Below are 23943 nucleotides of genomic sequence, written 5' to 3'. Positions count from 1 at the left end.
TTTAATATACAACTGTCAGAAAACTGCTCACCAGCCCCTTCCCGGAGAGGAACAAGCTGAAAAGGATTTTATTTTGGTAAATGCAACAACAGAAATGGCCAATGAATATTCAAGGCAAGGAAAACTCTTCAACCAGACTCTTAGCAGTTGAGAACCCGAACAGGATTTTGGAGTGCCAAGGACCTCTTACGATTCTAGCCACTTCCAAATACAGAGTGTGCAAAGAGAATTTTCAGATGTGATACTGGAAAGGGAAAACACCCCCTGTCCCCTCCCCCCAAAAACTCCAACTGGAATTAAAGCACCAGTCCCTGTAGATACTGTTAAAAAAATAAGTCAACTTAGGAAATAAGTCTGTAACAGCCATGCTCAAACCAGGAAAATCTCAGAACAAGTATAATCATTTTATGAGCTTGTAAAAAAAAAATCTTCTGTTCCTATAATGTTCTTTATGGGGAAAGTTAGACACATTTGCATTGGAGTTCTTGCTCTCTGCTCGGTATCCCTTGGTATTCAGAGTTTCAAAATAGGTATTTCCCAAGTCCTTTGGCAAAAGAAAAATCATGGCTTTTTATATGGAGAGGTCTACCACGCATCTGGTGAACAGTAATACAATCATCCACGATTACAGGCACACTCCAAGGCAGTGCAAGAGGGCAAGCCGTGCACATCGGTTGGCACTGAACCACGCTCAGGGTTAGGCCTCGAGTGCTCCTGCTTGCTCTTCTGGTGTCTGCGGGAGGTTCGGGCGTGCGCTGCCGTTCTCCCTTCTTTCTGGGCTTTCAGCAGAGGTGGTGCCAGTCACAGAAGAAGTAGTCAGGGCACAGGGGCCGAAAGAAGCAGGGACAATGTGACCCCAAGAACGTCAAAGCAGTATGGTGGCCCCCCCGGAAACCTTATGCACAGAGCTACCCTACGATCCTGCAATTCCACGTCGGGTAGAGGCCCAGAGCTCAGAGAGCAAGACGTGAATGGCTGTGTGTCTCGCCAGGGTTCAGAGCAGCGTGACTCCGAATGGCCCAAAGGAGGAAACGACCCACGTGCCCACGGAGGGGTGAACAGATAAACAAAATGCCGCGTCTCCGCACGATGGAATGTTCTTCAGCCCGAAGAAGACAGGAGATTTTGGCACACGATACAACATGGATGCACCCTGAAGACATCCTGTGGGTGAAATAAGCCAGACGCCAAGGGAGAGCTCATGTACGGTTCACGTCCAGGAGGCTCCTCGAGTCGTGGAACACGTGGGTGCAGGAAGGAGAATGGGGGAGACCTGGGGTGGGGGGATGGGGAGTTGTTGTTTAGAGGGTCCAGAGTTTCGGTTGGGGAGAAGAAAAGATAGATCACACAACAGTGTGAACTCCTGAAAGCCAAGACATTGTGCATTTTAAAAGGGTTTCAGTGATCAATTGTAGGTCATCCATATTTCACCACACACGCAAAGTGACCCTGAGAAATGAAAGTTCCCCACAGTCCACGTGGAGGGTCCATCGGAGGGGCCAAGAGACAAGGCCCAGGCAGGGTTCGAACTCGAGCCCCTGTGAGCAGGAGGAAGCAGCATGAGCCCTGGGCCCTGGTCCTCAAAGCTGGTTCCAGTGGAGCCAACCGGGATATGTGGCCCGTCAGGAGGGCGACCCCAGGATATGTGCCCACCGGGCTGCGTCCCCCAGCACCGGCATTTGGTCCACAAGGCCATGCCATCTCCATCACTTCCCCGTTGGAACCACCTTGTCTCCACTTAGCGAGTGAAAAAGCCCATCAGGGCTTACACCAGGGACTCAAACCCCAGGAAGGGGGAAAAGAATGGAACCCTTTGGAGAGGTCGATGTCTCGGCACCTCCCGGGGGAGGAATGCGCTCCTATCAGTCTCAGCCTCTTCCTCCTCCAGAAAGTCCTCCCAGAGTGCACACTGCCCAGACAGCAGGCACTGCTCAGGAGGGTGGAGGTGAGGCATGTCCCAGGGAAAGCTGCAGAGGCCGGAGGCCTGTGCTGGCTGCGGGTCGCCTCTCGGCCTCTGTGGATGCCTCTGCAGACAGGCAGTGGAGACCCGAGGAGGTGGGATCGTTCTAGCGCAGCAGGCGCCTGGCTCCCAGCAGGCGCTCGGTGTGTGACGGGAATAGCCGAGGGCAGTCCACTCCTGTGACCAGCTTCTGAGCATGCATGGTCACGGGCCCCAGGCGGAGGACCGGGAGTGTGGATACCAGGGAGGCTGGGCCACAGGCCACAGGGGACGGGGACTGGCCAGAGAGGAGCCTTGGGAATCAGGCCCACTCAGCTGGAAGCTCAGGCCTTCTCCTGGCGGCAGGGACCAGGCTTCCCCAGGGTGTTCTGCTGGACTGGGCACAGCCTCAGGAACACCCGAGGATTCTCAGGCACTTGTAAGCCAGGAGGAAGGGCTGGGGCGACTCTGGAGCAGGTGCCATGGGGGTTCCTCTAACCAACCTTTCAGGCCGAGGGTGGGACCTGCCAGGCCGAGGGACTCGCTGGGCTGAGTGGCAGGGCGGACGCTGCCTGACTGACGGACGGGCTCAGGGTGAAGACAAGGCTGCTGTTGTTTGGGGAAGAAGCACCTTCCACACCCAGGTCCTTCTGCACGTTCCTCCCCAGGAGGTGCTCGCCGCAGCCTGGTGCCAAGGGGCCCACTGTCCCTTGTGCAGAAGAATGCAGGAAGGTCAGGGTCAAGGTCGATGCCCAGCCAAGTGCACGTGGGACTGCAGGCCCAGCCTGCCTGCCCTAAGCTCTTCCTTCCAAATGCCGCTTCTGTGCTGCTAGGAGTGCAGGAGGACACAACAGGTGACTTAGGAGGCCAGGGATGGGGACGAGGGACACAGGAGCAGGTACAAGAGGCTGACGAAACTCCTCCTGCCTGGAATTCCTTCCCAGGGCCAGATTTGGGAGAAGGGCAGAGCAGAAGGCCCTGCGGAAGCCTTGAGATGTAACCACAGGGGGACAGGACACAGAGACAGAGGAGCTCAAATCTCAGATTGCCCCCAAATAGCCCAGTGACTTAGGGTTCAATGTAACTGGGCCTCAGTTTTCTTATTTGTGAAAGTGCACTGAGTATCAACGACCTCCTTCTGGAACATGGAGAGGAGCCTACAGAATGGGAGAGAATCTTTGCTACCTGCTCCTCAGATAGAGCATTGATCTCCAGGATAATGAACTCAAAGAACTCAACACCGAAAAGCAAGTGACCCGATCAATAAATGGGCAAAGGGACTGAACAGACACTTCACAGAAGAAACAGTCTCAGTCAATAAATATATGAAAAAATGTCTGACATCACTTGCAATTAGAGAAATGCAAATAAAAACTAGACTGAGATTTCATCTCACTCCAGTCAGAATGGCAATTATCAAGAATACATTTAACAATAAGTGTTGGCGAGGATGTGGGGAAAAGGCACACTCATACACTGCTGGTGGGACTGCAAATTGGTGCAGCCAATAGGGAAAGCTGTATGGAGATTCCTTGGAAAACTGGGAATGGAACCACCATTTGACCCAGCTATCCCACTCCTGGGTCTATACCCAAAGGACTTAAAATCAGCATATTACAGTGACACAGCCACATCATTGTTTATAGCAGCTCAATCCACAATAGTTAAGCTATGGAACCAGCCTAGGTGCCCTTCAACAGATGAATGAATAAAGAAATTGTGGAATATATACAGAATGGAATATTACTCAGCCATAAATAAGAATGAAATTATGGCATTTGCCAGTAAATGGATAGAACTGAGACTATCATGCTAAGTGATATAAGCCAGTTCCAAAAAACCAAAGGCCAAATGCTCTCTCTGACATGCGCATACTGCCTCACAATAGGGGGGTAGGCAGAGGTTTGGGGATTGGACAGGGAGTAGGGGAAGTGAGGGAGGATGGGAATGGGAAAGATAGTGGAATGAATCGGACATACCTTTCCTGTGTTCCTATGAGCACACGACCAGAGAAACTCCACACCACGTACGACCCCAAGAATGGGAAGTTATGTTCCACATATGTAGGATAGGTCGAAATACACTGTACTGTCATGTCCACCTAAAAAGAACAAATAAAAACTTTTAAAAAAAAAAAGTATCTCCTTCTGGAGGAAGGGACAAATAGAATATATAGAAAAGCTTAATGATCCTTAAGGTGGCACCAATATCACAGGGCTTGGTGGCTTGGGGCTGCACGCCAGGGCTTGCTGCCTGGCTGTAAAATAGCCCAACAGCTGTGTGGCGGTGGCTCTTGGTGCCTGGATCCACAGCCCAATCCATTCACAAGATGGCTCCCTCGAGTGGATGGGGACTTCACAAACATTCACTGATTTGCTCCCTGGACACTTGGGAAGTGGCCAGAAAATTGCTTTCCACTTTGCCAGGGAGGGGATGTTGAGGGCCACGGCTGAGTCGGGATGACGCCTGGTATTTTTGCCAGAAGTAGTGGTTGAGAGGTGACACAGCGAGCCATGAAGATGATGACTTTTGAGTTCCCGTTGAGTTCCGCTTGAGCTCTGGCGGGGAGTCCTGAAGAGTTCGCATGAAGTTCCGGTGGTGGAAGTTCCGGTTGGTGTGTGGTGGTTTGTGGTGTGTTCCTAGAGGAGCTGCGTGGGTGGAGTTCGGGAGAGTTCCCGGGGAGTGTGCTGGTGGAGTTCGGAAATAAAGTTTGCTCCGGCTTGAGTGGCTCGTGATTTGTGCCCAGCCAGACTGCGGCAAGGGGACAGCTTGTGCAGGCCTCTGGGCTGATAGGTGGAGGAGCTGCACCCCTGACCCCTGAGTCAGGGCTCTTGCACCCCACTCCTGGTTAGAGAGCAGAGCCGTGTGCCCCTTCTCCTGCAGAGCCGTGGATACGCCAGTTGTCGGCCCCTGGGTTAGCAGGAAGGGTGGGGACAGCACCGGGCTACTCCTCAGCCCTTGCCCTGAGCTTTACTTCCAGTCCTGGGAAGCACCTGCACTGTGGGCATCTCTTCTAACCAGGTCCCCTAAGGCCCCAAGACAGGGCTTTGGTGCTATTCTTTCCTGGATCTGGAGGCCTAGCACAGTGCCTGGCACACAGGGACTCCGCGGGCTTGGTGAATGGTGAGCGAATGAAAGGGTGGAGGAATGAGGGGAAGAGCGATGGGTCCCCCTCTGTTCAGGGAGGCGAAGCCCCGTGCTCCACGCTCAGGGGGAGGCAGCCGAGGAGCTGCCTGCAGAGGATCTCAGGCTGCATGTTTTCTGGTGGCCTCTGATTAGACCCTGCAGCTGGTCGGGGGAGAGCAGAGCCAGCTTCACAGGAGATCACCTGAGCAGGGACATGGGCCCCGCCACGCTCAGAAGGGCCAGCAAGAGTCCTGAGGCTCTGCTGCCACCACCTTGAATCTTTGAATGATTATAGTAATTATTAACTCTAGTAGGTGTACAGATCGTGGGTTTCACTGTGGCATCTCCATGCAGGCCTGCTGGTCCCCTTCCCCTTTCCTAATACCCCCCCCTTCTACTTTCAGGTCCTGTTTCCCCCTGGACTTCACCTAGGAGAGAAGACATGAGATGCTGTCTCAGAAGGGCTCACTGACCATGACGTTTCATCCATTCTCCTGCAAATGACGCTATCTCACTCTTCTTTGTGGTTGAATAATATTCCATTGACCACCTTGTCTTCATTTGTGGATGGCCTCGTGGGCCGATTCCATGACTTGACTATTGGGCACAGTGCTGTGGGTGGCACCCGTGCCCTCCTGTGGGGTACACACCTGGAGGGCTGTGCTATCCCCCTGTCCATCACTGTGACTCAATATCCCCGAAAACCAACTTAAAGGAGGAAAGATTTACTTTGGCTCCTGGGTTCAGAGCTCTCAGACCCTGGCTGCTGCACTGCTCTGGGCCTGTGGGGTGGAGCGTCACGGAGGTGGAAGGGCAGAGTGGGGCACAGGGCTCAGCTCATGGAAGCAGGAAGCAGAGAGCAAGGAAGGGGCCAAGGACCAGACACATCCTTCTAGGGCACTCCCCAAGCGGCCTCATTCCTCCAAGGAGGCCAGCCTCCTGTAGTCTGTACCTCTTGCGATATCCACGCATCAATGCGTTCGTCCCCCGATGAGGTCAGAGCCCTCAGGATCCAATCACTTCCCCAAATCCCCACCTCTAAGCACCGCTCCCCCAGACCAAGCCCTCCACACAGGAGCTCTGAGGGACATTCCAGATTCCAGCTGCCACAGGCAGGAAGTATGCATCACTTGGTGGTTCTAACTGTGGATTTAAAAATATATACATTTCTTTTAGTTGGCGATGGGACTTTATTTTTATTTGTATGCGGTGCTGAGACTCGAACCCAGTGCCTCACACATGCCAGGCAGGCGCTCCACCACGGAGCCCCAGCCCAGCCCTGTGTGTGGGGCTGTGAGGAACCTCCGGACAGTTCTCGGGAGCTGGGCTCACCCGCATTCCCACCAAGGGTGGAGAGGAGCCTCGTTCTCCACATCCTCACCTGCACCTGTTATTGTTGGTCCTTCTTGATAATCTCAAGACAGTTTTGACTTGCGTTTCCCTAATGGCCCAAGATTTTGTGCTTTTTTGTTTGTTTGTTTTTGAGACGGCGTCTCCCTAAAATTGCCAAGGCTGTTCTCTTACACTGTTCTCCTCTGGCCTCGGCCTTCCAAGTAGCTGAGCCTGAGGTTCAGCTTTTTGAATTCTTTATCTATTTTGGACATTAATCCTCTGTCCGATAAATAGTTTTGAAATTGTTAATTTTTGAACAAGGCCCCGTGTTTTCATTTTGCACTGGGTCCTGCCAAGCAGGGAGCTGTCGCTGGTGAGACGAGAAGCCTGTGCTGGTCCCCGTCTTCCCGTCCCACCTCTGCAGAGGCACAGGAAGCCTGTCTTCCGAGACTCTTGGACACTTCTGGGGCAAGGCCAGGATTGGAGGGTGGAAAGTGAGGTCCTTGCCTCAAGCACACACAGGAAGGGGGCACCAACGAAACAAAACACCCCCCAAAAAACAGTCGTCAACATAAATGATTTTTTAAATCAACATTAATGCCACAAGTTCCATATAAAAAGTTCATATTTGCAAGGTCAGTGATGGGGCTGTGCAGAGCTGTACTGAGACCCAAGGCAGAAGGAAAAATGTATGTTCTTATAGGTGTGTTTTTGTACAGTTTTAGACATTTCCCCAACCCCAGAACACTAGATCAGATGAAAGATTATTGAAAAATCAGGAAGTAGGTGTATTAAAACTCCTCACATTATTTTGAGATGAAAATTATAATTTCCTGCTATCTCAAACATGATTTGATATGATCTTAGTTTTCTGGCTTTAACAGAAGCACTTGTCAATAATATTTTTATAAAATACTTCTCAATTAATATTATTTTCAATTAAAAGAGTTGCTATGTTGGTCCATTTCTCTTGACCCTGTGATAATTTTCAAGAATTTTTAATTCACTTCAGTTTATTGAGCCTGATTTTTTTTTTAATTTTGATAATTTTGTTCATTGAAACATTTTTATATTCATTTTGATGTTTTAAAAAGTGTGCAGCACGGAAGATGGTAGGAGACCCTCCTGGTTATGCAAAATTACATATAAGATGGTGTGAGGGGGAAGAAAAAAGAGAGAGAAACGTGTCACAGTAGATTGGGTAGAAAGGGGACGGTGGTTTACAAGACTGTGAACATGTCTAAGGTCCCCCGGATTGTCCCCTGAACATGTTAACATGACAGATCTCATCCGCGAGCTTCCCCAGCACAGATGTGGTTTCTCATGACAACTGAGATCCCTGGAGGCCACCTGGATTTCCTGTCTGAGGGAAGAGCTTCTCCCTCCCTCCCTGTCCCCAGCCCCGACCAGCACGCTGAGGCCCAGGAGCAGAGCTGAGAGCAACACACACACCACTTACCTTGCTGAAGATGACAAAAGGAAAAATGTTCTGAGTCTGAGCTCGAAGGTGGAGAACGCTTTTAAAAGGATTGAGAGGAGAGGGGCTGGGTGGAGCCAGCAACCAAGCTCCAGATCAAAATAGAAAAAAAAAGACCAAGTGTTAATAGAAGAGGCAGGTCCTATTTCTACAGAGAAGGTCCTTGAAGCGTGTGGGGTGGGATGATTTCCAGTTCCAACAATAATAAATGGTTCATGTCAAGCATTTATTGAGCACTTACTGTATGCTAGGAATCGTGCTGCTGCTTGCCTTCTCTTATTTAATCCTAGAGACTCTTACTACTCATGGACAAATAAAGGGAGGCACAGGGAGATCTCAGGGCCAGCAGCAGGTAGGGCGGGAGTTAGACTCGCGTACCCTGTGTCACCTCTCAGGCTGCAGATTATGGAGTGGCCAGACGACAGCAGGAGGTTAAAAGGCAGAAAGAGGGCTGGGGTTGTGGCTCAGTGGTAGAGCGCTCGCCTCACACATGTGAGGCCCTGGGTTCGATCCTCAGCACCACATAAAAATAAATAAATAAAGGTATCGTGTCCAACTACAACCACAAAATAAATATTTAGGGAAAAAAAAAAAAGTTCAGGAGACCCAAGGTGCCCCCAGCTCACACAGAGGGGACAGGCAGACATGTGGACTACTGGCAGCGGCACTGAGGAGCCGTGGGCCCAGGGTTCTGGTCCCTTTTCCCTCTCTACCTCTGAGGTCTTGGGTACTAAAGAGCAGGCTGGCCCCACGTGACTGGCCTTCCATTCAGAAGGGGAAAGGAGAAAACACACGTCAAATGCCCAACAGATGTGTCACAGAGTAAAACATTTTGGATCTGGAGATGAAAACAATCACAACTAATTATAAAAAGGTATGGAAATTGCCTGGCAAGGGTGAGGGAATACGCCGGGCTGGTGACCATGCCCACTCCTCCCCCACGGCTCCGCATAGCTTAAATATTGGTTCAGTATTTATTTTGAATGAGTTCCTTTAACATATTAGTGGGTCTTGATTATAAAAATAACAAACTAAGTAACTGCATAATCAAGTAAGGTCCTTAAAAGTTGAGAGGGCCTCATCTCCATCCCCTCGTGCTTTGACAAGCCAGAGAAGGCTGTGTCCTTCGTGGTAGACCTTTGCACCTCTCTCAGGAGCCCCGAGGGGCCTCCTGCCTACCTGCCCTGTGAGCGACCTTGGTAGGGAGGGGTTCTGAGAAGCGTTTAGAAAGTTGCTTGTAGAATGTTGTGTTATTTTTGTTTGGTGCTTTGAGGTTGCAGCAGGCCAGGACAAGTTCACTAAAGAGATGAGGGAAAGGTCAGTGCTGTCCCCAGACCTTAGGGACAGCAGGGTCAGGACTGGGGACAGGGCAGTAACTCTGGTGATCCCCAGCTCTTGAGAGTCGGTCTCTACTAACACCATCATAGTGACGCTGGGTGCCCTCCATCAGGCTCCCCCAGGCCTGCACCTAGCTGCTCACCCCCTCACCTGTCCACTAGATAGCTCTAAGAGGGCTCTGGGGGGGTGGGTCAGTCACCATCCAATCAATCACCAGACTCAGGTGCCTGTCCCTGGTCCCATCAGCTGAGGCCCAGTTGCTGAGGCAGGTGGGTCTCGTGGGCAGGGTAGAGCGAGGCCGGCCATCCTGGTCCCATCAGCTAAGGCCGGGGTGGACACAGGGGTGGTCCTGAAGAGAAGCGGAAGTTGGTCACCACGCCTCAACCATTCAGAGGGGAAGCTGTTCCTGGATTTCCTTTACCTGGAGAGCTAGGACCAGAGACCACACGTGGCTTCGACTAAGTAAAACGAGGAGGAGGGGAGAAGAGAGGTTTCACTTACTGATCCCGTGAAGCATGCCAGGGCTGGACTTTGCATGCCCGAGGCCATCTGATTTACGAAACTCTGCTGACTCCTCCGTTGGCTCCTTCAACACCACCCCCAACTTCCCACAGCCCCTCCAGGTGGCAGGAGGTGGCAGGAGGTGGCAGGAGGAAGGGACAGGATCTTTGCTCCTCTGTCCCCTGCCCTGAGGGCTGGCTGCGGTGCTCCGGTTGGGTCCCTGCTCTCTGAAGGCAGCTGACTTTATAGGACTTTCTTCTTTGGGATTCCAATAACTCCCCACTGCCTGTCTCCATCACCCCAATTTCTTAGGGCCTGTGATAGTTACAGATGGCCGCACTCTGCCACTTGGTGAACACAAACTCTTCCCGAGGAACCCCAGAATGTTCTATTTCAAAATTGCCACCTGTTTCCTGTGGGGACCTGACTCATCTCTCCCCTCCATGAGATAGATGCTATTCCCTGTCCCCTTAGAGACTGGGAAGTCTACTCTCAAGTGAAGAAGTTTGCCATCGTCACACCACGTAATGACAGTGAGGATCCACCCTGGCCCATCAGAGGGTGGAACTGAGCTCTGATCACTCAGGAGGACCCCAACCAAGTTGGCCGAGTGGAACCCCCCGTGGGCCTCCAGGAGCAGGCATCTCCCCTGCAGGGAGACACATCCCGTGCCATGGTGGAGGGGAGCCAGAAGGCCTGAGTGGCCCCAACCAAGTCCTCCAGGTCCCTTGGAGCCCCACAGGGTGTCTGCGCAGGATGAAGAACGTGGAGGGGGACATGATGTCAATAACAGACGACCCAGGAGCAAAGCGGGAAGGCAGGGAGAGGCCGAGGGGAGGGGACGAGGGGAGAGAAGAAATACTGCTCTGGCTGCAGACACTCAAGAATGCACAGGAGACAGATGAAGGGAGCCGCCAGCCGAGAAGGACAGATTCCGACAAGTTAAGGCGGGACTTTGCTCGGATTATCTTGGAGAGAGAAGAAGAGGACAGAGGTTGTGGGGAAGCCCTGGTGACCTCTGCAGTGCTGCTACTGACGGGGGAAAGGGAGGATCTGGGGCCTGGCAGGATGGTCCCAGAGGTGGGGGCAGCCAAGCCCCGCATCTGCAGCAGACGGCCAGGGGCGGCTGAGGGCTAGGGAAGAGCCTGGGGCTGGGGGACAGCGCCTTGTCCTGCTGGGGATGAGAGGGGAGCTTTGCCTGCCGAGCCACAGGGCCAGGAAGGACAGAGGGCAAGGCCCCCATGAAACCCTGGCTGAGCTGCACACATCGTCCAACCCGCCCAGGGGTCTGCAGGCCGTGAGGGAGGCTGGGGAGGAGGAGGCCGAATTTTGGAGAAGAATCATCGTACATGCTGAGAGGCGGGGAGGGGGATAAACCTGGAAAAAGTTAAGAAATGAGGGCAGAAATGGGCCATCTTCCAACTTTACAGCTGTCACTGCTGAATTGTGCTCCCAGCAAAAGATAGTGAATCCCCGGTCCCCACGGCAGGGCCTCATCCACGGGAGAGACGGCTTCACAGAGGACATCAGGTCAGGGTGAGGTCACCAGGACCAGGCCTGACCTGACGTACCGGTGTCCTTATGAAAAGGGGACATTTGGCCATGGACATCATGGAGAGGGGAGACGCACGGGAAGAAGATGACCTGGGAATGTGGGAGATGGAATGACTGACGCACATAGGAGCCAGGGAGTGACACGGGTTGTCAACTGACTGGGAAGGGGCTAGGACAGACACCCACAGGTTCAGAGGGACGCACTGACCTGCCGACACCTTGGTTTTGAACTTCAACTTCCAGAACTGCAAGAGAATAGGTTCCTGTTGTTTGAAGTCACCTGGGGTGTGGCACTTCCTTGCAGCAGCCCCGGGCTAATCTGGGAGCAGAGGTCAGGGAAGGAAGAGGGAATCTCAGGGGCTGCCCAGCTGGGACCTGGGAGTAAGGAGACCTTAAGGGAGACAGAGCCCTGAAGAAAACACCAGTGACTGCCCCTCCTCTGCAGCAGCCCCCAGACCCGCATCCGTCCCCTCCTCTGCAGCATGCCACCCCCAGCTTCTGCCTGGTGGCAGTACTCTCCGCCCTCTAGCACGAAGCTCAAAGGCTGTGACATTTCTCCCTCTCACCTACCTGAGCCTCAACCGAGCGCGTCAGTCTGTCCTCCCGTTCCCAGCACTGGATTAACACTTTCCTGCAAAAGCACAGCCCACTTCAACTCACCCCGGAACGTCCCTTGTCCTGTGTGTGGCCTTCTCTCTGATGCCTATGAAGCAGGCCCTTATGTGCCCCCCTGTGCCCAGCGACCAGCTAATACACTGGGGCTGGACCAAGTTGGAGTCTTCATCTGTCACTTGTGTAGGAAGCTCAGACAATGATGTTTTTATGCTTCTCAAAACTGCTTTTAAGTGTCTCGTGAAGTAATCACATGCTTCGTATTGCCGGGAAATGGTCTCTTAATGCCAGAGTGGGAGAAAGCATTTTTTCAGAGCACAGGAAATGATACAATTTTTGCTCAAGTATCCAGCTCAGTTCTAAATGGAGAAACAGAATATTCCCAAATCCATAAAAAAAAATTGATAGATAATACAGATGTTCCTTGCTTTACAAAATAGATTGTCTGGGCAGTATTGGGTGTAAATCAAATTTCTTAAAATCAAATTACATTGAAAATGCACCTTGGGAATGTGTTTTTAAAAGAGGAATCCTGCAACGAATCCTTTTGTAAATCAAAAGACGCTCATTCATTGGGTCATTCAGTCGTTTATTTATTCCAGTGGTCCTCAGCCATGACCAAACACCAGAATCACCTGGGGAGCTTTTAAAACAATATAGTACCCTGAGGTCCCACCCCTAGAGAGTCTTTTTTAATTGGTCTGGGGGGGGGGCCTAAACCTGGGTATTTTTAAAAACTCCCAGAAGATTCTGATGTGCAGCCAGGCTTGAGAAACACTGGTTTATTCAATAAACATTTATTAGGAACTCTCCAAGTCAGACCTGGGCTAAGTGGCTTCTAATAAGACACAGCTTGCTTCCTCCCAGGAACTCAGAGTCTGGTGGCCAACACAGACTCGTTTACAGGCACCTTCCCCTGCAAGGTCAGTGTGAGCACTAACCCTACAGGTGATCCTCTGTCTTTTACATTTAGATATGTTTCCTGCAGCTGATGGGTTTTTGTCTTGACTGAGCCACAGCTGACCCTTTAAGATCATTTGATCTGAAGGACTAGTGTGAGCCGAGATCTATTGGCTGAGTTATTCTTTGCCTGCTGTATTTTTTTCTGTTTCCTTATTTTCTACATTTCTGTGATGTCATAGGTTAGCTATAGCTCTAAGACATCATATAGTTGGCTTTAAAATATTAATCTGAAAAATTCTCTGCCTTTTACTAGGCGAGTTTGATGCGTTTACGTTTGCTGTTGTGCCCGGGCTGCTGTCAGGCTTTCTGTTTCCTGCTCACTGTGATTTCCCATTGTATTTCTCTTCTCTCTTCCTGCTTTATAACATTCAATTCAGTCCTTATTGGCTTTTTCCCCTGCTTTTGATTGTTTGGAAGTCATACACTGTGTTCTTTTATAACTTCAGTGTTTGACCTGACATTTTTTTTCAGGTTGAGTGTGTAACTTTTAACTTAAAAAGTATTTCTGTCACCCTCCAGGACATGGTGTCAAAAGATATTATTTCTCTGATATTATGCCTCCCTGTTTTCATCTACTGTTTGCATGAATTGTAGTTTCTCCTTGTGTTTAATGCTCTCCTACAGCATGACTGTTTCAGCATCATACAAACAAGGCGTGTTTAGGTTGAGTGACACAATCACTGATTTTGTTTCTCTTGAAACCTGCTCCTTCCTGGATTTAGTATTTTTCTTCTTGAGGAACGTCCTTCATCAAGCTCCACAGTCCCTTCCGTGTATTTGTGAAATTCAAAGAGCTTTGACAACTCAAAATTATTAAAACGTTTTCTGGAGATATAGTAGCGTGTTCGGTTGGGAGAGGCTGCCTGGCTTGCTCTGAGGGCTCCGTGGGATGCCTTCCTAAATCCTGAAAGACTCAGGGCCCTTCCTGTGCCATCCGCAGTGCTGTCTATGAACCGTGATTCCACTCCCATGTGAACACAGGTGGGCCTCCTGCCAGCATCCCCGGCCTGAGGGCCACATGTCACAGCCCAGGTCCTTGGGTGCTTCTGATCAGAACCATCCCCTCCTTCCTCCACGCATTTTCTCTCTTCTGTGGAGCAGAGCTTGCACCTGTCAGCAGGGCCTGGCACCCTCCCTGTGCACCAAGGGCTTCTCTGCCACGTGTTTGTCCCCTCCCAGGGGCCTCTGAGCACAGACTCATGCCCTCTGACCTCATCTTTAGGCAACACTCTCAGATTCCAGGTCTTGGGCCGGGGTCTGCCTAGGTGCTGAGAAGGCTTGGGGCTGTGAGACTGCTCCCTCGATAGTCTATGTATTGTCAACTGAAAAATAAACAAAGTCCCGAGTGGTATGTATAGTCTACTTCCAGATGTTCGTGTGCATGGCAGGAGAAGAGGAACCGGGGACAGCGTTTATTCTGGGCTGGAAGGAGACGTTCTAGTGAGACCTCTTTGTATTGCCAACCCTCCTCCACCCCAGGCACTCGTGTGCTCTATTTAGGAAAAGAATCTCATTAATATGAAAACAAATAGCAACAGTGACTAAACACCTCTCTGTTCCCCCTTACACTCCCCAGGCCCTGCTGTGGCTCTTCTCAAGTTCTCAGCCGCTCTGGTGTGAAGGAGGCTATGAACTGTGGGGTGTGTTTCCTGATTCCTTTTTGGTCTTAAACATCCTTTTGAAGAGACGATCTTTTTGGTACCCCCGTCTTTTGACTGTGACCCATGTGTGAGGACAATCTCTACCCCTGCCAAACAGTGCTCTGGGTCCCTGAGGGTGCCACTGGCCCTACCCAAAGGTGACATCCTCCTCTTCAGCACTGGGCCTGCAGAGCAAGTGGGGTTGGCAAGACAGGACACCCCAGGCACTGGGCAACCCAGGGCACCAGCTGTTGGCCATGGTTGGCCACAGGCTCCTGAAGCTCTGGGCAGGGTGTGCTGGGGTGACCCTGGAGGAGGCAAGCTGACAGGAGGAGCTGGGTGCGTCCTCCAGCCAGGGCCGAGGCCTGTCCTCCTGCAGGAGGAAGCCTGGGGCTGGGGCCTACACCTCTGCAGAGCAGAGCAGTGCAGCAGCAGGCAGCACTCAGAACTCAGCACGGAGGACAGAAAGTGAGGCCTGTTGCAATAGCCCTTGATGAAGCACCCTTTGCCTCACCTCCCACTCGGCTCTGCCCTCCTCTCCTGCCTCCTCCCAACTACCTAATGGACAGCGGTGCCACCCTCCTGTCCTCTTCCTTCTCTTGTTTGCAAGACATCTTTCACGTAGGAGATGGAGCAGGGCCTGGGTGAAGGGGGTCAGAGCATCCTGGCTGCTGTTACACATGCCACGGGAGCAAAGCTCACCCACAGCAGATGGGTGTTTCTCCCCTTGTACTCTGTGTGCCTCTGTGAGTTTTATTACTTTTTTTAGTTCTTGAGAAGCATATTTTGTAAATATATTTCCAATGTAAAAAGTAAAATATTTCAGATAAAACTGAATTCCTCGCTGGGCGTGGTGGCACCAGCTTATAATCCCAGTGATTCAGGAGGAGGCTGAGGCAGGAGGATTACAAGTTCAAAGCCAGCCTCAGTGACCTAGCAAGACCCTGTCTCAAAATAATAAACAAAGTCCTTCTTAACCCTCCCTCCCCATCCCATCCTCCTCCTCAGGAGGAACCAGGGAAATTAATTTGATGTGTCTGGTTTCCCTGACCTCCTTCTACACACATTACACACTTAAAGAAGACCTTACACAATTACGTAGCATTGCTTTGTGTTTGTACATGTTTGTGCATGTTTGTGTGTGTGCGTGTGCGTGTGTGCGTATGTGCAGTATTTTGCTTTTTGTACATGAATTTTACTTTGCAAATTGTTCAACCACTTGCCCTTTCTCCACGTGTTTTATTTGAGTGCCTTTCCACGGCCGCCCTTAGAGAAGGGCTTCGTCTTCTCACCAAGCAGTGCCTGGCTTTGTGGGGGAACACCTGTTGTGGCCCATTTGGACCTACTTTGCTAACAGACTCTAATTGGGTGGGTGCACTGGTCAGCTTGGAGCCCCAGGACAGAATACTATAGAGCAAATGGCTCAAGCCACAGACATTCATTTTCTCACAGCTCTGCAGGCTGGATGGCTGAGAGCAAGGTAGATTCTGTTTCTGGTGGGACCCCAGGGCCACTGCCTGGCTGGAGATGGCACTAACTTGCTATGAGAGAGGAGAGGATTCCCCCCCACACACACTTTTCTTTTTGCGAGGCCACAGTCCAGTTAGATCAGGGCCCCACCCTAGGACCTCACTACCCTAATCACCTCCTAAAGGCCCTGTCTCCACAGTCACACTGGGGTCGAAGGTTCCCTCTGTGCCCTTTGGAGGGACACATTTGTTCAGTCCTCAGCAGTGGGGTCAAGCCAATGCCCTTGAATTGTCTCCCCTCTCTACGTCACCCCCTGCCTGTGGCACTGCCTGGTCTACGGCTCGTGCTCAGCAGTGACTGGTGAGTTGTACTGTTGATATATCTGACACCTTAGCCCCGAGGAGCCGGCGACCTTGGGCCAGCGACCTGCAGGGGGCGACACTCACAGCACCTGTTCTGCCTGCTCCTGTGGATGCTCCCCGGCTCTTACAACCCTGGGCTGCTGGTGTAGTCATCGCCCTGTTTTCCAGGTCAGGAGACTGATGGATGGGGCGGGGTGGGGGGTCTCCTGCCCTGAGAGCAGAGGAGCTTGGCATGGCCCCCATTTCCTGCTTCCTGGGCTGCCTGCTGGGTGGCTAGGAGTGGGGCACTGCAGGAGGAAGGGCACAGAAAGACTTAGCCCACAGTGGCCTTCCCCAGTTGTCACTGTGGTTGGTGCCACCCCACATGCCCCCATCACCGTCCTCACCTAGAGCAGGCGCCCCCCACAGGCCGTCGCAGGCATTTCTCCCAGCGAGGCTGTCCACTCTGGGGCCTGTGGAGTCCACCCCACATCTACTTGTTGTGTGACCTTAGACCTCTCTCTGAGAGTTTGCCCTTCCTTAAAATAAAATAATGATGCTGAATTCAAAGGATTACAGGAAGGAGAAAATTTAAAAATAAAGTAATGAAAAATACATGTGGGCGAATGTATATTTTCCAGTGCCAAACATGTAAAAGTTTGGTTTTAGGTGACAAGAGATACAAGACGCTGTCCCTGAGTGGCTTGCCCTGGGCCAGCGTGCCCAGTCCTCAGGGCGGGCATTGGGCATCCTGGCGCAGGCGCTGGGCAGGCGACTTCACACATGGTCACAAGCCCTGGGCTGCGGGACTCCCTGTGTTGCAAGAAGGGACCCAAGGCCCCAGAGCCCCCCGGACGGGCCAGAGGTCCCACCTAAGAAAGGGGCAGAGGGGAGCCTCAGATTCTGGCCCATCTGGTGCCAAGTTTCCTTGTTTCATCTAGAAAAGAAAAATTCAGTTTGGATCTGCCGTTTCCCCTCCATTACCCACTCAGGGCTACCAGGAGGAGTGGGCGAGGGTGGGCCCTTTTCCTTTTTAGGTCCTATGGAAGGGGACCTGGGAGACCCAGCTGCAGCCCACAGGACCCTCCTCACAGGCACCGAGGCTGCTGTGGGGCAGAAGGTCAGGGAACTGTGAGTGTTTGGCAGCGGCAAGAGGTGCATGCAGAGAAGTGGGGGTACCTGGGTGAGCACCCCCAGGGCCTCTGAGTGGTCCCTTCCAGGACCCCCAGTTTTGAAACCTCAGGAAGATTCATAAGGATGCCCGTGGACTTGAGTGACAGGGAGCTCCTGGGGACCACAGAGCAGCGCTGCGAGCGTTGGGTTTCTCTGCAGCACAGGAGCCGGGCTGTGCTGGGTTAGATCCCTGACGGGCAGCCTGGCAGCCTCTGTAGCAGGTTAGGCTTTCACCCAAAGGCAGGCCCCCGGGGCTCCCTGGGCCTGGTCCGGCCCTAACACTCCCTGTGGGTCACCGTAGGGAAGCCACCTTGTCTCTCTCCACCTGGGTTTTTTCACCTGAGAGAGGGGTGTGCAGGAATTGATGGGGGAGGGTGTGTGTTGGGTGCAGCTCAGCATGTGCCCGGCTTTCCCTACGCAGCATGTCCCCTCTCTCGCTCTCCCTGCTGCCTGGGACAAGTCAATCAAATGCCACCTCTGTGCCAAGACCAGGTCCCACTGCCTACTCCTGCTGTGACTGAGCTCTGGGGAGGCCCTGGCCTCAGACTTCATGCAGCACCCCCGGGAGAGGCGAGCAGGGCAAGGTGGGGTGGGGGAGGCGAGCTCCAGACCCAGCTATGCCCTTGCAGTGAGCCCTCCTGCTCCTGGGCCTCGGCCCCTCAGCACGTGGGCTGGATTGAGTGGAGTGGACTCGCACCCGAATCCCTCAGAAAACAGAAACTGCATGTCAAAGCAAACAGCTCTCCCCAAACCAAAATTCTAAACGGAGGCTTTGGGGCTCCAGGTTTCTAAAGAAAATCTGACATCTGGTATGGGTTGTTTTTGTTTTTTCTTTCAAGTTATAACCAGCCTCTATCCTCTCTACCCATCTTGGCCAACTTCTCATCACCAGTTCTCGGCACTGCCACCTTCGCAACTGATTGGTCCTTCAGCAGTTATGAGCCAGATCAGGTCCCTCTTCTGCTCAGAAACCTTCAATGGCTCCCCAGTTCCCCCTGAATAAAAGTCAAAGTCCTTGCCATGACCTAAAAGGCCTTCTAGGACACTGACCCCTTTACCTGTGTTTTCGTCCCTTTTCTAGCTCCCTCCAGGCCCACTGGCCTCCTCCTGCTTAGGGTCCTCGTCCTTCCCTCAGCCTGAGGCTCTTCCTTCAGCAGGCAGCTTGGCTAAAGTCCTGGTGCACATTTCACTGTGTTGCTTGGGATTCTCCAGAGGAACAGGACCAATGGAGACCACATCTGCACCATAGGAGATCCCATATACACACATATATATGTGCAGTGAGAGTTATTGTGAGAAATTGACCCTGCAATTAGGGAAGCTGAGCTGTCCCATCATCAGCTGTCTACAGTGTGGTTGAAGGCCCGATAAGCAGGGGAACAAATAGAGTGGACCCCAACCCCAGGGCAGGAGGTTCAGTTGCAGCAGATAGGCAGGAAGCAGAAGAGGCGACGGCATCCCTCCTCCCTCTTTGGTTTTATTCAGCCCCGAGGACATGGGATGGCACCCCCTGATATGCGGGGGAGGGTTCTGCTCTAGTGAGTCCTTTGATTCAAATACTAAATCTCATCCAGAAGCCACAGACACTCAGAAACAGTGCTTAATCTGGGCACCCTGTAGTCCAGTCAAGTTGACACATAAAATTTGCCATTATACTTGCTTTTTCAAGGAGACCTATCCTGGCCACCTGTTGAGAGCTGTAGATTGACCCCTCCTTTTCCAGCCTTCCCAGCCTCCCCTACCCTGTCCTCATTGCCATTTTGCCCACAATTCTTGTCACTCCTTATATGCCATAGTGCTTTGATTTACTGCGTGTATCTTTTCTTTCCTTTGTTAAATGGGTACTCTACAAGAGCAGCCTTTGGGATATGCAGTGAAGCATGCCAAGTAAAGGCCAGATGAGGACACAGCAAGTAGTGGCTACTGGCAAGTTCTCATCAGAAACCAAAGATGCCAGCAACTTGATCTTGGACTTCCTAGTTTCCAGAACTGTAAGAATTAAATTTTTGATGTTTAACCCTCTGGTTCAAGGTGTTTTGTTACAGCAGCCCGAGCAGATTAAGAAACATGTTGTCCTCTTTCATGGCTCCCTCCCTTATTGAGCTGGAGCACATCCTCTAGTGGCTTCTTCAGACATGGTTAATGAAAGTACATTTTTTTGGACATATTCCATGTCTAAACATGTCTATCCTCACACTCAAGTTGTGTACTTTATCTGGGTATAAAATTTTGGAGTTAGAAATAATTTTTCTTGGAATGTTGAAAGCATTATTTTATTATTATCTATTGTACTCTAATTATTGAGAAGTTTAGAGTTGCTGTGATCACGATTCTTTGTATACAACCTTCCCCTTCTCCCCCTGGAAATGTGGAATATCTCTGTACCCCTGATTTTCTAAAATCTCTTGATGATGTGCTTTGGTGAGAGTCTCTTATTCCCACCTAAGCTAGGTTTTTGGTGGAAATTTTTAATATGGAAACTCATTTGACCACATTTTGAAAAACTTAATTCTCTCCTCAAGTGTCTCATTTTCTGGAAACTCTGATGGTTTGATATTAGACCTCCTGGATGGACCCTCTAATTTCTCTGGTTGATGTATTTTCCAACACTTTGTCTTTCTGTTACGTTTTCTGGAAGATTGCCTCAATTCTATTTCCCAACCCTTTACTAAATTTGTACTTGAAGCAGGTTGCAGCGTCAAGAGCTCTATGAATGACATCATGTTCTGGGATGCAGTATTTTCTCTTATCTCTGAGGATATTCATTGGTATTGTTGAAGTCTCTGGTTTCCCATGTTCCTTTGTTCTGTTCACTGGTTGGCTGACTAGTTCTAGTGCTTTACTCTAATGTCGGTGACTCTTGGCCATCTGTTCATATTGAAGAACAAATCCCTGAAAAGCTGATTGGAAACACTGCGTGCAGTCAATGCTTTTTGATTGGTGAGCTTTTTTAGAATCATCATTTTTCATTGAGAGATCCCCAAGTAGTAGTAGCTATAATGATTTCCTCTCATACTGGTCATTTTTCCACAGGGGTCTCCTCCAGGCTCATGCATGCACAGGATAAACCTGGCTTCTGGCATTCTGGGATTCTCAAGGGGGAAGGACCAGGACGCCCATGATTTAGAACTCCAATTCTTACTCAATCTACCATTTTCAATATGGCGCCCACCTGGGCCTGGTCTGTGCCTGCTCTCATTGGGTGTCTATTTGGCCAACATGCATGGCAGGTGTCACATGAAAGAGCATGAGGGAAGGGAAGCAGCTCTGAGACCCATTCTTTTGTTTCAAGCACACCTTACTCCCGGCCTCTGGTCTCTGGGAGTGTGGTTCTTGGATCAGCTTGGTGTTGGGGCCGGCTTCCTCTCATCTTCAATCTCCAGCAGGCTCTGCTCTGCTCAGTCAAAGATTATTCTTCCAGTAACCTCTTACTGTTCCTGGGACCCATGCCCCATGAGTCTCTTGGTTTTTGTGAGACCCTACCTGCAGCATTCCTGCACTGTGGGTCTGAAGGTACTCAAGAGAAGGGAGGGAGGCCCAGCATTCCACCCTCCCTGCCCACTACCTCCTCAGGCCCTTTCCGTCCCAGCTCCTGAGTGATCCTTTCTTTGTGCCACACACTTAGACACACCCGCTCAGCTAAAGGAAACTTCAAACTTGCCCATAACAGCCACGTGGCCATGTGAATTAGCAAAAATTAGAATCAGCAACCACTTACAGCTCCTGGTGTCGCTTGTGTTTTAAAGCATTTGTTATATATTTACAGTATCATAGATTGTCATAAAAAATCATTTTATTTTATTCACATTTTGTTTAAAATGTATATTTACATTGTAGCACATGCATTTGTAATACGTACAGGCTATTATTAAGCAATTGCCTTAACTGATAAGTAAAATAGTAATTACCATGGTGGGGAGTCCTGGGGATTGAACTCGGGGGCACTTGACCACTGAGCCACGTCCTCGGCCCTAGTCTGTATTTTATTTAGAGACAGGGTCTCACTGAGCTGCTTGTATTGGCTTTGAACTCGCGAACCTCCTGCCTCAGCCTCCCGAGCTGCTGGGATTACAGGTGTGCGCCACTGCGCCCAGCTAGTCATTACCACTTAAATAAGAGTCTTGATATCAACAGGCACCATGGCAGTGCGACCCTGTTTGACAGCAAGCAGAGCTCTCTGCCGACGTCAGTCCTAGAACCAGACGGTGTGCCACGGTCAAGGGCGAGGAGGGATGGAAGCAGCGGTGTGTTGGAACCAACGGGCACGGGCCCAACTTGTGATCCTGGTGTCTTGAGGGTCCTCCAGGCCTGCAGAGTGGCACTGCCTCAGGGGACCAGCCAGCCTGCCACATGGGTCTGGTGTCCTAGGTCCCCACTCAGTTCCCTGTGAGGCCAAGAGGTAGCCGTGGGTGCTAGAATCCGGGTCCTTGAAGCCTCTGTCTCTGAGGCTGGACCTGCTCTGGGCCTGCAGCGCTCTGGTTTGCACACGGCCTGAGAACGGAGATCCAGCCCTTCTCCAAAAGCCTCGGTCAGGAAAGGGGACTGACTGCAGGTGGCTGCTTGGTGACAAGGAGCAGGAAATCTGGTTGTCCCGGAGGGGAGGGGCTCGCCCCACTCCACATTCCCACATGGCACAAAGTTTGGATGGGAGTCTCCAGCTAAGCACTGACCACACCTCGGGCCTCCACTGCCCCCTGGGTGGACGCTGGTGTCTCTGCTTCACAGAGCAGCCTAGAGGTGGGAGGCCCAGCAGGTCTCCCTGTGTGGGGAGCTGGATCAAGCCCAGGAGAGGAAAGTGGGGTGAGCCCTGGGTCATGGGGCTGCCGCAGAAAGGAAGAGAGGTTCTGAACACCCCACGTGGCCATGGTCAGGGGCTGGAGAGGGTCCTGGGGGAACTGAGCTGGGCCTTTGGGGCTCTCTTCCTCCTCATTTACCTTGGAGGACAGCCAGGAGATCAGGCCCTGCTCAGTGAGCCTGGCATCTAGCACCATCCATCCATACCCCTTGTGATGGGCCAGTTGTCTGGATGAGAATGGAGGTCAGCTGGTGCCTGGGACAGGCCAGCCTCGACTGGGACAAAGGCAGGAGTATCGCAGGCTGAGAACAAAAGGCCACACTGGGGTGTGCTGGTAATCCTAGCAACCTGGGAGGCTGAGACAGGAGGATCACAGGTTGGAGGCCAACCTTAGACACTTAGCAAGTCCCCAAATTACTGAACGAGACCCTGTCTCTAAGTAAAAAAAATTAAAAGGGCTGCAGATGTGGCTTCGTAGTTAAGTGACCCTGGGTTCAATCCCTGGTACCAAATAAAGAAAGAAAGAAAGAAAAAGAAAAAAAGGGCCAAGCTGGAGGCCGCTCCCTCTCCCTCGTGGGCCGCTATGCAGCTCTGCGTGGCCAGCGGGGCAGGCTGCGCGCGCCTGGGCTGACTTGACCCACCTTGGAAGATTCCATAGGGTTCCTGTATCGCTGTGGTTCTCCCCTGAATCGTGACAAAAGGAAAGTATTTATTACCAGGCAGACGGAGCCCTCGGGCCAGAGCCCGTCATCTCAGTGCTGCCTGTTAGCCGGGCTGTGGGATTAAATGGAGTTTTGTTTTTATCTATTTGCATGGAAACTTTCCAGAGAAAACAACAATTTTCCTGACCTGCGCACTTTGTATCATGTTAATTAGGTTTGAAAACTCATATATTGTTTTCATAAGGGCTATTACATTTTCTCTAATTAAATTAAGGGAAAAAATAAGGATGCACGGCAATAATATTTATTATTAATACCAGACTCCAGAGGCGCCCAGCAAGTTAAATCGGAGGTTAAAAAAAAAAAGAAAAAGAAAGAAAGAAAGAAAGGAACCTTGAAGACAGCCTGGACTTCAAAACAATGTGGTATATTCCAGGTTTTCAGCAAGTCGTTACTCTGAACATTGTGGAAAATAGAAAGTGAAAAATGGACCCATTCGGAGGCAAACAGGCTTCTGGGCAGGTTCACGCTGAGGGTTCCTGGTACGTGCACTACTGTTTCATTTCGGTGGTTTTCCCCAAATTTCAGCCACTTTGCTCCAAGGAGAGCATTTGGCTTGCGTTTCATGTGGGTTCAGAGGTTGTGGGCAGCTGGGTTTCCCTCCCCAGAGGTCCCGGTTGGAAGAAGTCAAGTCAGGCCGGGAGATCAAGGCAGGTGGCTCTGGGGTGGGGGCAAGGGGGAATGTCACTTTGGAGAAGGAAGGTGGTGTCGGGATCGAAGGCGCAGGAGATTATCTGACATGAGCACATGCCACCCCTGGGCAGGTCCCTCCTGGAAGGGGCGTTGGACTCAGGCCAGGTTCTAACAGTCCCGGCAGAACCGCAGACAGCCTGAGCCCAAGCTGGGAGGGAAGAGGTGCTGTGGGGTCCCTGGCCTAACACTGTTTCCCCTTCCTAATTGCACCCTGGTTTCCTTTGGGGGAACGCCCTGGGGGTGCAGTCTTGGTGGGGGACCAGGTAC

General features: G+C 51.5%; 1 long non-coding RNA gene across 3 annotated transcripts; it reads right to left on the bottom strand.

The window, feature by feature from the left end:
- Window positions 1-769: 769 nt before the first annotated feature.
- On the bottom strand, window positions 770-12082 carry LOC308647286. Of its 3 annotated transcripts, none has more exons than XR_014021613.1 (4): window positions 11838-12082; window positions 11476-11586; window positions 3919-4040; window positions 770-1273 (listed from the first exon to the last, which is right to left on the bottom strand). It is a non-coding gene; the product is annotated as an uncharacterized lncRNA (long non-coding RNA). The 3 variants fall into 3 exon arrangements; XR_014021614.1 differs by having other exon boundaries at window positions 11928-12082; XR_014021615.1 differs by lacking the exon at window positions 770-1273 and adding an exon at window positions 2082-2648 and having other exon boundaries at window positions 11928-12082.
- Between the last annotated feature and the right edge of the window lie 11861 nt (window positions 12083-23943).

This window comes from Spermophilus citellus (genome assembly GCF_964194105.1).
Source record: "Spermophilus citellus genome assembly, chromosome: 4".
In the NCBI taxonomy this organism is placed as follows: Eukaryota; Metazoa; Chordata; class Mammalia; order Rodentia; family Sciuridae; genus Spermophilus; species Spermophilus citellus.
Note: the sequence above shows the minus strand (reverse complement) of the source record. Positions and strands in the feature narration are given on the sequence as shown.